Here is a 13,100-nt window from a genome sequence, read left to right as displayed (position 1 = left end):
TTTAAATTAATTTAAATTTAAGTAGACATTTGCCTATTCTATCTACATCACTAAAAGTTCGTAAATTTAAATCGGCCAAATCTCTTTTTCTTTTGGTGGGGTGGTTTCTCACTGGAAAATGGTTGATGGCTTCCCATCCAGGGTTGCCTGTATTCTGGCAAGTATGGTAAATTAAAAGCACTGTTGGAGGTGAGAAAAGAGAGGGCGGTTGTAGTTAGGGAAGGCCTCATGAGAGAAGGTGGGATTGAAATGGGTAGGTTTTGTATTAGTAGGGTGAAAACTTTTCCAGATGTGGAAGAAGAAATGAACAAAAACACATTAACAAGAGAAAGCTTGATTTGGTCCTCTCCTCCAAATAACAGTTGAAGAAGAACCAGCTTGATTAGCAAGAGGGCCCAAGCAGAGGAAAATTAGGAATAAGCTATACATGTGGGGTGAGGTCAGGTTGTAAAAGACCTTGACAGTCATCCAAAGGGCTTTGAATAAGTTCTGAGGACAATTCTGAGGGAGAATGACTCTCTGATCGTAGTCAGGATGGCATTATGACTTTCACATGCCCTAGGCACTTTCGCCTTCATGGCCCCTGTCTTTCACAAAAAATATTAAAAATTGTATTTTATGACTACATAAATATAAAGATGAATATAATCCAGGCTGCATTCACTATTACATTCTTCTTATTATATTTATTTTTTCTTCCAATTTTAAAAGAAATTAAAACATTTTCGTGGGCCCCTAAAAGTATCATGGGCCTTAGGCACCGTGCCTGCTCTATCTAGTGGATAAGTCAGCCTTGATTAGTGTTTGATCATTTGCATTTTATATATGTCACAGATGTTTTATGTTTAAGGCATTGTTACGGCTATTTTATATATGTGGACAAAACCATTTTTCTGTATATGGAGAGACAGATCTCACCTGGATCACAAAATACTTTCATGTGGGCAAAGCTGGGCCAGGAAGAATGAGATTATTTATTTGTCTACCATTTGGCCTTGGCCATGAAATACCCTCCAACTGCAAAGTAGAACTTTGTGGGAGAATATAGGGTGCCTAGGAAGTTTATATCAGGGTCTAGTTATTGGGGAAACAGCTTCCAGGATATTAGAAATAAGATAATGTCCATCATAATGGAAGTTGGAGTTGGAAAGGAAAGTCAGACCATGTTCTGAGAAACTTATACCAGGCTTCGAGGCTGGAGAGTGTTGCCTTAAGATCAGATACTTGAATCTGATTCCCATAATGTCCTTAAGAGTTTCTATCGCTAAATATAACCAAGAAAAAGAGCTTTTGGCCATTCCCAGATGAGAGTCTTAAAGTAGCAGCAGAGAGAATCCTTGGGACTGGTATGATATTGGCAGCAAAGAATGTAACTAGAAAAAATTAGCAAATTATGGGAGATTTGGGAGTAGTTGGCTGGGTTTACTCTTTCAGCAGGCTTTTCCCAAGAGATTCAATTAGTCAGCACTTCCCTCCTAAATGCCTGGAGGGCCTTGAGTCTCTTCCTTCCAAGGGAGGCTGATCCCTTACTGAAAGGACCAGGATAGTCCTTAGGAAACACTTATCTTGTAGCCAGTGGTATTCGAGAAGGGCTGGAAGAGAAGGGTCAACGAGGTTAGACTTGAGAGTGGGGTGCAGAGAAGACTGTGCTTGGAAAGCACAGACTGCAGCCTTGCTACTCTAAATGTGGGCCCTGGACCAACAGGATTGCCACCAGAAAACATATTTTAGCAAAATCCCCAGGAGACTGGCCATTCTAATTAAAATTTCAGAAGTAGTGGGCTAGAACTTCAGCTGAGTGGCAGAGGAGGAAAGGGTAGATTGGCAAGGCAGATCTGGAAAACAATTAGCAGGCCTTGGTATTAATATCTTGGTATTTATAGATGACTCAAAATGACTACGAGAATACAAATTTGGGAGACTTAAAGAGAACAAGTAATTTTCCAATACTCATTTACCTACAGACAATTGATAGTCCAATTAAAAATCATGTCTATTAATTAAAGGAATAGACCTATGGTCAGATTACATGTTTGTTTTTTTGCCAAGTTTGCTGTACCTACTAGCAATATTTTTATGCCTTTTTCCGCCTGAGAAGTTAAAACCCAGGCTGTACTTATTCCATATTCATTTCCCTCTTCATTATTTAATGAGGATTTTTTTTTTTTTGAGACAGGGTCTTATTCTGTCACCCAGGCTAGAGTACAATGGTCTCATCATAGCTCACTGCAATCTCAAAGTCCTGGGCTCAAGCAATTCTCCTGCCTCAGCCTCGTGGTAGCTGGGACTACAGGTGCACACCACCACACCCAGCTAATTTTTCTATTTTTTATAGAGACAAGGTCTTGATCTTGCTTAGGCTGGTCTTGAACTCCTAGCCTTAAGCAATACTCCTGCCGTGGCCTCCCAGAGTGCTAGCATTACAGGCTTGAGCCACCATGCCCAGCCTAAGAGTTTTTTTCCATATATTTTTTATGTAACCTTGAACGTTGCTAATTATTGATGCCATTGCAAACAAGGAGCCAGCTTTCTCAGTGTGTAATCTATTCAGTTATAATTAGATAGCATGAGGGCTACACATGTGCTCTAAGTATGAATAGCTTTTACTTAATTCAGGGGACCAGTAAGACTGGTCTGGCCCTCTGGGGTTATGAAAGGGATAGAGCAGTCTCCATGGGTGCCTTATTTATAGTGCAGGAATACTAAATCGAGTTACTCTGAATTCCTTTGTTGGTTGAAAGAATCAAGAAAGGAGGAGAAAAGCATTGCATCTATAAGTAGAAACAGCATCCTTGTGGTGTTTATACACCAGGCATTGTCTAACGGCTGACAGTTTCAGTGACTCATCCAGATGTTTTGACTACATAATACCAGCCTCAGGGATATTTGCAAACATCGGTATAATTGAATACCTCTTTCCATTTTCACCTCATCATTTTCTTTCACCATGTAGACACTGTTCTACCTCTTGTCCCCACTCCCCCAGCTACAGGGGGAAAAAAGTACCAGTGAGCACACAATCCACACCTCTCAACCTCCAGCACCTAACTATCATACTTTCACATTAGAATTGCTAATTTGAACCAAGGAAAATGATGTTCTCTGAATCTTTTTCTCCCTGGACAAAATGAGAGAATACAGTTCTTTTCTGTCTGTTATTGCTAGGGGATGATGAAAGCTGTACACATTGTTTTCATAATATACATGATTTATTCCACAAGGAAAAGAAGCACCTCAGATCAAGATGCTGAAAAGTGTGAGCTGTTCTCTCCTACAACCATAGCAAAGTGAATTCAGCAGCCTACTGCTAACTTTAAAACACTGGGGTACCTCTGTGCTTCCCAGATGTTATCACTTTCCATCGCAGGTTCCAAACTGGTAGTCTGAAGCCTAGATCTGGCCTGCAGGCATGTTTTGTTTGTATTGCACGGTGTTTTTACAAAATTTGGGCCAAAATTTAAAAATAGGCAGATTTCATACAAAAAAATGAGGGTTACCTGACCTTCCTGAAACATGAGAATATGTGACCAGACTGGCCTCTTGAATGATATTGATCATTCTTCATATGACAATGATCAGCTGGAAGTGGCTGGTGACCACCCTAGGGTGCTACAGCCCATCCTACTATTTCCTTGACTTTAGGGCTGAGTGGTAGTTTTCATCTATTGATCTTTGTACTTCTTATCTTGAAATAGAGAAATATTTATCTAGGCCTATGTCTATATCAAGTGTGAGACAGCAAAAGATAAACTGAAAATTATATTTCAAGGAAAATGGGAGTATACACATTGCTTCGTGGGCTTGAGAAATATTCTTGCATGTTCAATATGCAAACCACATGTGTATGTTGAAAGACTGTGTGTGTTGAAAGATAACTTAAGAACCATATTACTGCCCAGACCCTGAGGTTAATTGAGTGAGTGACCCTTCTTCACCTCCCAGAATCAGAAAGGAATGCCTAAATTTTCAGTGATAAAATGAAGATAAGTTTGTAAAACCACATGACACAATGCATGAGATAATCTGAATACAAATGCACACAAATGTACCTGGGGCCGGGCGAGGTAATTATGGGCTCACGCCTGTAATCCTAGCACTCTGGGAGGCAGAGGCAGGCAGATCATTTGAGCTCAGGAATTTGAGACCAGCCTGAGCAAGAGCGAGACCCCATCTCTACTAAAAACATAGAAAGAATTTAGCTGGACAACTAAAATATATATAGAAAAAAAAATTAGCCGGGCATGGTGGCACATGCCTGTAGTTCCAGCTACTCTGGAGGTTGAGGCAGTAGGATTGCTTGAGCCCAGGAGTTTGAGGTTTCTGCGAGCTACGCTGACGTTGCAGCACTGTAGCCTGGATAACAGAGTGAGACTCTGTCTCAAAAAAAAAAAAAATAATAATGTACCTGGAACTGGAAGACCCAGAGTTGCTTGCTGTTTAGTGGTGTCATATAGGAAGTGCCCTGTGGTATTCCTGTTTCTGCCTTTCTGATGGAAAACTTGCTCTAGCTCAGACCTCAACCAGGAAATAACTCCATGTCAAAGGCAGCAGAATAAAAGGTCATTCTATCCTCCCTCAGACACATAACACAGCACACGGAGAGAGAGTGCCGACCTCCGCCCAGGTTAGACCGCAGAAAGGCAGCATCTTGCAAACAGACAGAAGACACATCTACCTGGGATGGTGAGCATTACAGCAGCCCACATCTGTAGAGCAATATACAGGTTCCCCCTGTGAAGAAAACAAGAGCCAAAGAGTAAAATTTGACCTTTAAGTAAGTGTGTAAGTAGACCCAAGAGTTGGGATATCGCAGAGTAGACAGACAGAAGACAATTAGTAGAACATTGAAGACGAAAATCCAGACCACAGCAGAACAGAAATGACTCCCTTGGCCAAGACTCTTTGTCTGTTCACTAACCCTCAACAACATTTCTTTAGCAAAAGAAATCAGAAATTGCTATAGTTGTTTGTGACAGGGTACCTGGTGAACAGAAACTGTATTCCTCTTTTCTGTTATTCTGGGAGAGAGTGGAGGAGGGCAGAGGAAATGGCCAGCATTTTTTATGTTCAGAGAAAAGTCTCTCTTCTGGCCTTCTTAGGGTCAAAGAAAGGGGAAAGATGTCCGTTTCTCTGGACCCTCATCTCTTACAGAGCTGCGCTCTGAGGGAGTGGCAGGAAAATTTTGTGGGGGTAAAGGAGACGCCTTGAATGAGAGGGATTGAGAACCCCTGGCTCTTATTCTTCTGAGGTTCAACACTTTGAGAATCTCTCTTAGATTGAGGTGCGCCCATTAATAGCTGCTATCAAGAAAAAACTCTCACTTTTCCCTTCAAGTGGCCTGAGGTGATCTGTGAAAATGGTTCGCTATTCACTTGACCCAGAAAACCCCACAAAATCATGCAAGTCAAGAGGTTCAAATCTTCGTGTTCACTTCAAGAACACTCGTGAAACTGCCCAGGCCATCAAGGGTATGCATATATGAAAAGCCACCAAATATCTGAAAGATGTCACTTTGAAGAAACAATGTGTACCATTCCGACAGTACAATGGTGCAGTTGGTAGGTGTGCCCAGGCCAAACAGTGGGGCTGGACACAGGGTCGGTGGCCCAAAAAGAGTGCTGAATTTTTGCTGCACATGCTTAAAAATGCAGAGAGTAATGTTGAACTTAAGGGTGTAGATGTAGATTCTCTGGTCATTCAGCATATCCAGGTGAACAAAGCACCCAAGGTGCGTCGCCGAACTTACAGAGCTCATGGTCAGATTAGTCCCTACATGAGCTCCCCTGCCACATCGAGATGATCCTCACTGAAAAGGAACAAATTGTTCCAAAACCAGATGAGGAGGTTGCACAGAAGAAAAAGATATCCCAGAAGAAACTGAAGAAACAAAAACTTATGGCACGGGAATAGATGCAACATAAAATAAATGCAAATAACAGTAAAAAAAAAAAAAAAGAAAAGAAAAAAAGAAAAAATTCTCAAAGAGAACTCACTATAAGGGCAGTTCAATGTAAAGAGAAGTCAAAGGGGCGTGTGAGAGGTGGTATTGGCACAGCATACCCCTGAGGCCAAATACCGTGGGGCAGTGCTACACCTTGGGGACTATATGAAGCATATGAAGGTTAATGAGAAGAATTTTAACCTTAGATCAATCCCAAGTTGGGGTGCTGTTGGCCAAGGCACCATTGGACCAGTAAGAGTCTCATTGCAATAGTGGATAAGTGTCCCCCAGCCTGTGTGGGATCAGTCTTCTACTGTCATACCCACAATCAAAGCAACAGCTGTATGGGACCCATGTGCTATTTTCAGCTCTCTCTCCCCTTGGTTTGAATAAGTCCCCTATGTCCTTAGACAACTCAAGGAGTGATGAGTTGATCCTTGAGAGATATTGTGCTTCTTGATAATAAGAGTAGGTCTGATTCCATTTGAGCTGATCAAAAGGGCTGTAAGAGTTACATGGTCTAGGCTAAATGTAAAGAATAAATGCATATGGTTATCACCCCATCACATAGATTAAGTTTTTCTTTACAAAACCCTTGGCTGTTTTCCGGTGACTTTAAGTTAAAGACGAGGAGGACGCTAGCAGACTGTTTCAGCTAAGACTCTGGGGCTTGGTGTGGATGAATTAGATGATTAGCCCTGCCTTACTAAATACTGCCTTAATAAGGTTTATTTTTATCTGGATATACAGCATAGTTCACTTGCTCATGCGTATGAGGTAGGGGTGGGGAGGGGGCTGAAAGTGGGTGGCACTGGGACAGAAATATGCTCATATTCCATAAGAGAGGTGGCCACTTGGCTACCAGAAGTTGGGGGCAATTTCTTCTTCAGGGACAATGTACATATATCAGGTACATTGCCAGCACGTACCCAGGCAAGCCCCGAGCAGGATGGATGGAGTGGAGTGTGCTAGCCTCCCGGGCTATGGTAGCCCTGGGCTGCGAGGTACAGAAACCAACAAAGGAGTGGGGACTGACTCCTCTCAACCCTCCACTTCAAACTCTGTGGGACTGAGCTTGGGGAACACACCCACTGTTCAGATGAACCTCGGGAGGTTTCAGCATGTTCTAAGGTATAACAATCAAGTTAGCACATACCAGCACAGCTTGAAATGGCAGATAATAAGCATTAATCTCCCTAATAAATTCATTAGTCAGCCGTATGGTCTTGAAAGTGGTTTGTACACTCAGATCGTAAATTAAGCCCTGGTTAGACATTAACCTCTGACTTTGCTCAGCAAATCTCCCAGTAGCCCTAATGGGATCAAAAGTTTCTTTAGCATTCCACAAGATCCTGCTTTTCCTTTGTTTAATTACACTAATACAAAGCATCACAGAATATTTTTATGATACAGTTAATTTAAAAAAATGAAAAAGGTAATGTCTAATCTAACTTCCATGAGCATACTTACTTTAAAAAAAAAAAAAAAAGAAAAAGAAAAGACTGACAATGCACACAGTCGTTGAGGACTCTGTTCCTGGGGACGGATACTTCCCAGACCATCTTTGTAGGGAGATTAGAAGAGCTATCACTCACACGGCACTTCTTCCAGGGTGGGCTCCCTTCAAGCCTAAATCCACAAGGCCACCTTCTGTTCAGTTTTCTTTCTCTCTGGCTGTTCCAATATGTTTTCTGGGTGTGATGCACTATCTCCCTTATAGGGTATTCTTAAGCTTAATCATGCCTTATCTATTCAATGCTTTGCATTCCTTGAATAGACAGCTCTGTGGACTAGAAAGCTTAGAGAGATACTAGGAACTCCTGGCAAACAAAAGAGTCTTTCGAGACCCTGCCAAACATCTCTCTCTCCCTCAACCCTCAGTTTTATTTTTCCTTCCCCTCTGCCCTGTGCTGCCTGCTCAACTGAGCAAATCCTTCTTTTTGTCCCCTACTCTCTTGCCTCTTCACTGTGAACACTGCACACATGTTCAGAATGCCCACCGCTTCTGTTTCTCCCTCATCTCAACCCCTAACTCCCGTCCCCTCAAACTCTGCTATTTCCTAAAACCTAGCTCTACCTCCCCAATTACTTAGCACTCAGAGGTGAAGGACCGCTGCAGGACAGAAGCTGGTTTTAAAATATTTCAGGGTGTGAGTCTTCCAGACAGCTGTCTTTGTGACAGGCATGATTTTAGGTGTCTAGTGATACAGAGGTGAGCAAAACAGAAAATATCCTTACCTCCTCAAGCTGACATCCTGCCTTCAGGTCGAGGAGGTAAATACCTGTGGTATTTCTACTCACAATCGATTGGTTTGTTCAACTATTGACTGTTGCCAAACCTCGGGGCTTTTTTTTACAGAAGTTCCTTGAGAGTAACACAGCAAGACTGTATTTATAAGTGTACGTTTTTTTAAAAAATTAAGACAGAGAGTTTTTCTCAGTATATTTTTATGTATCCCTAATGAGAACACATGTACAAGTATTCTACTGAGAATGCAAATGTCAACAAAAGAAAGAGCAACAAATGTTTAGGGCATTAATGGTACCCTGCAGACAGATTTGCCCTCCTGGTGAATTTTTAATACAAGTTAAGTTCCCTTTCATCAGAAAATTATCTTATTTTACACAGATAAATATATTTGTCTATGCACTTATTGTTTTTAAAACTTCATATGCATTTATTTTTGCTTATTATAAGTGTAAAATGTAAGTTTTAAGGGCAAAAGACAGAAAAGAGAGAAGGTGTATTTTCAGTTCTTGGGTCTGCTAATCATGTGAGCTCAGAGGAAATAGTCAAATATTTAAGAATAGGTATGACCAGACCCTAACTATGCAGAACAAGTATGGCTTTATGGGTATATACCAGTGAAATATAAGGCCCTGAGTGACTCCAGACATCTGTCTCCTTTGAGCTAAAAGGAGACTATATTGAATATTCAATAAATTAGTGGTCTGCAGACAAAGTTGAGCCTCAAAGTTTTTTATTTTTATTTTTTTTTGCTTTGCTTTTGGCCAGCCCAGTATGATTGATTAGCTAGAGTATACATTCTCCAGTTTGCCACAGGCCTCACCCCTCTCTATTGCACACACTCTTTCCACAATTGCTTTGCATACATTTATATAACCAGTCATGATATATATGTATGTCTGGCCCATGAAGGTATCTGAATTTTCAGTCTCTGAATTGGAAGCTTTCCTAGGTCTCCCTTTCAGCTCTGATATTTCTGGTTCTGGTTCTTTCTCACTACCCTCTTACTTTTGTGCTGTTTTACCAGGACTCAGTAAGTGCCATGGGAGATAAGAGCCTTAAATACAGTATATTATGTTTAGATGTCTCTTAAGCTTCATCCTCTGTTCTCGCCATGATTTGGGTTCTGAGTTCTGTTCATTTTTATCAGGAGAGGGTAGGGGAATCAGTGAAGAATGTTTAAACAGATTTGCAATGGGAAATTTAGATAGTAGGGAAAATACGGACACAAAGTTGTCCCCTCTCCTTGTTTTTCTAGAGAACTTGAATTGAACCTTCTTGCGACCATTTAGAGCCAGCTGTCTCCAGATGGTTGTGTGATGTGTCGCTCTAGGACAGGAGGCAGGACTTAACTGCAGGACCTTAAGGAATTACTGGTCTAGTTCTTAGAGGTATAGTTTTTGGGGCTGGGGAGGAAAAAGAAAGGGAGAAACCATCCAATTTCATATCATTTAGAACTCTGTTGTTACGACCTGAGCCACCACATCAAGGCAGCCCAATGGCATGCTCAAATTAAAACAGTGTTTCTCAAGTATGTTCCCTGGACCACCGTGATGGCATATTAAAATGCAGGTTCATGCTGACGCTCTGCCCTAAATCCCTGTGACCCACTTCATAGTTTGCCCGCAGACAGATGGTTCCTGTCCATGAATCTCTCCGCTGTTCTGCCTGCGAGCTTTCTCTGGCTTCAAAGAAACTTATAAGTGCCAGCGAATTCATGCCTAGCAAGACAATCCTTGACAAAGAAGGGAAAGGAGTCTGTGAGTAAATACCCAGCTTCTCTAAGGCATGTTTTTCATGGGTCCTCAGAGAGTCCGCTGCAAGATTGAGCCTCAGCTGCCCAAGTCTACCACCTGCCCATTAATGCACACTTTTCCTGCCTTACACTCTTGCTCTCTTGTTTGTGCTTCTGGGGACATCACTCCAGTAATAAACTGCTTACGTCCATGTCTTCATTTTAGGGTCTCTTTTGGAGAACTCAAATTAAGGAGCCTCACCTCAGACAAGAGGCAGTAGAGTTGTGGTGGATGAGAGGCTTTGGGGCCAGCTGCCTGGGTGTACAGCCAGGCTCCACCACTAATTAGTTGATAACTAGCTAACTAATTATTAACCATTCTGAGCTTTGGTTTCCTCATCTGTGAAATGGGAATAATAATAGTAGCTACCTCATAGGGCTCTTGTGAGGATTGAATGAGTTCATACATGTAAGATGCTTATAACAGTGCCTGGCTCGTTGCAAATGTATATAAGAAATGCTTACTATTATTATTGTCTAATGAATCAAAGCCTTTAGGGTGGGGCTCAGATATATGCTTTTTAAATAAGCTCTCCAAGTGATTCTCATGTACAATAAAGTCTGAGAACCACTGAACTAGAGACACTCCCCTTGGCATTCCTATTCACAAAGAAAACATTTGAGGAGCCTATTCTACCCTAGCGAATAAGCAGCCAAACATCTTTTGCACATGAAGGAAGTCTTTGAGATAAAATAAAAAGCTGTGTCACTGCTCAGAGCACAAGAGAAAATAATATCAGGTGATTCTACCCTTGGGATTGCTGAATTTATCCCCTGGGTTTAGCCTTTTCCCATATTAGGTAAAACAAATCTTAAAATACATTAGTGCTTCCAAATCAGTGGTTCCAGAAGTGTAGTCAGATGTAGTTCTCAGGTCCCGCCCCAGTCCCACTGAATTTTAAACTCTGAGGTTAGGGTCTGGCAATCTGGGTTTTAACAAGCCTTCCAGGTGATTCTGATGCAGCCTAAAATTTGGAAACACCATCCTAAATTAAGGGAATTCTTTAAAAACTCCCTTCTTTTGTTACCAGTGGGATCCAAAAGCCAGAATTTTTCTAGTATTTCCTTCAATCAGATACTGGCATATATGATTTTTTTAAAAAATGAAATCCTCGGGCATGGTAGCTCATGCCTGTTATCCTAGCATTCTGGGAGGCCGAGGAGGGAGGATTGCTTGAGCTCATGAGTTTGAGACCAGCCTGAGCAAGAGCGAGAACCCATCTCTACTAAAAATAGAAAAAATTAGCCTGGCATGGTGGTACATGCCTGTAGTCCCAGCTACTCAGGAGGCTGAGACAGGAGGATCACTTGAGCCCAGGAGTTTGAGGTGGCTGTGAGCTAGGCTGATGCCGTGACAGTTTAGCCCGGGCAATAGAGCGAGACTCTGTCTCAAAAAAAAAAAAAAAAAAAAAAAAGAAATCCCAACTCTGCTTAGTAATGATTGTGACTAATGGGGCCCAAAGGTAAAACATCCAAGGGTTAGGAATTTAGCTTTACAGGAACACCCTGGCATTTTGCAATACTAAGAATATTGAGAAAATATAATTTTTTTCATAATTAGTCTTAAATATTTCTTGCACCTACCTGGGGAAGACATCTCACAGGTGACTTTCTGGTATTTGAGTCCTTCTAACCCCAAAAGAACATAAAACAACAAAATGGAAGAAATGAAATAAGTTAGGAAACTTTTTTTAACATTAAAGAGAAAAATTAGCTTAAACTGTGAAGAGAAAAACAGTCAAATGAATCTTTGCTTTATTTAATTTCATTTTTTCCTGGTACTCACTAGGACACAAGAATCATAATCAGGTTTATTTTCTTTTCTTTTATCTGTCTGACTTTTTGGCCCATTTTCTGACTTATAAGTAGAAGAATTTTAAGGGAAAACTGATTTGTTAGCTTATTCCTGGGACATTTTAGATCTCTGCTACTACTGCTATTTAACATTTATCAAATACAAAAATGCTTTTTGTATATTATATCATTTAATCCACACAACATCCCTATAGTATATTAATATTCCCATTTAACAGATGAAGAAACTGAGGCACTGAGAGGTTAAATGCCTTACCTGAGGTCACACATATAATCAGTGGCCAAGCTGGGGCTCAAACCCGGGCAGTCTGATTCCTCACCAACCGCACTGATGCCAAATACTGAACCACAAGATAGTGGTAATTAACAAACCATTTCTCTGAATAGCAGAAATAATTAGAATACCTGCTCTATAAAATATTAGAATTGATTTAAAATATTTTTAAAATTTGGAGTAATTTTATATTTACAGAAAATTTATAAAAATAGTACAAAGAGTAGGCCCCAGTATACCTTTCATCCAGCTTCTTCCAATGTTAACATCCTATATAACCATGGCACATTAATCAAAAATAAGAAATTAACATTGGTACACTATTCACTCAACTAGACTTTATTCTGCTTTTACCAGTTTTTACATTAAATATGTTTTTCCATTCCAATATCCAATTGAGGATCCCTATTGCCTTTAGTCATCCTCTCTCCCTAGTCTCCTTTAATTTGGGATAGTTTTGCAATTTTTCTTTGATTTTTGTAACATCGACTGTTTTGAAGAGTCCTGGTCAAATGTTTTGTAGAACGCCCCTCAATTTGGGTTTGCCTGATGAGTTTTCTCCTGATGAGCCCATGGAACTGGGTCCTGGAGAAGAAAACCGCAGAGGTTACATGACTCCTCATCGCACTGTATCGGTATACACATTCTATCAACACGACTTATCACTGGGGATGCTGATCTTGGGCAATTGGCTGAGGTGTTATGTGTAAGGTTTCCCTTCCGCAATGTTACTATTTTTCCCTTTCTGTACTGTATTACATTCATTGGGAGTGAGTCACTGCTATGTCCAGCCAGCACTCAAGGGGAAGGGAGTTATATTTTAATTTCTGGAGGCGGGAGTACCTATATTTATTAATTGGAATTTTTCTGTGTAGAAGATATGCCCTCTCTCCCCCGCATTTATTTATTCATTTATTTTTATTCATATGTACTCGGGGATATTTAGTTTTTTAGTTTATAATCCAATATAATGGTTATTTTCTTGTTCAAACCATTCTAGCTTTGGCCATTGGGAGCTGTTTCAGGT

The 13,100-nt window shown here is 40.8% G+C and overlaps 1 pseudogene across 1 annotated transcript; it reads left to right on the top strand.

Moving 5' to 3' along the window:
• The first annotated feature begins 5,338 nt into the window (after window positions 1-5,338).
• LOC123628107 lies at window positions 5,339-5,910 on the top strand (annotated as a pseudogene). Its single transcript, XR_006731592.1, has one exon. The product of XR_006731592.1 is annotated as a 60S ribosomal protein L17-like (transcript).
• The last annotated feature ends 7,190 nt before the right edge of the window (window positions 5,911-13,100 follow it).

Source organism: Lemur catta, chromosome 1, assembly GCF_020740605.2.
Source record: "Lemur catta isolate mLemCat1 chromosome 1, mLemCat1.pri, whole genome shotgun sequence".
Classification (NCBI taxonomy): domain Eukaryota; kingdom Metazoa; phylum Chordata; class Mammalia; order Primates; family Lemuridae; genus Lemur; species Lemur catta.
Note: the sequence above shows the minus strand (reverse complement) of the source record. Positions and strands in the feature narration are given on the sequence as shown.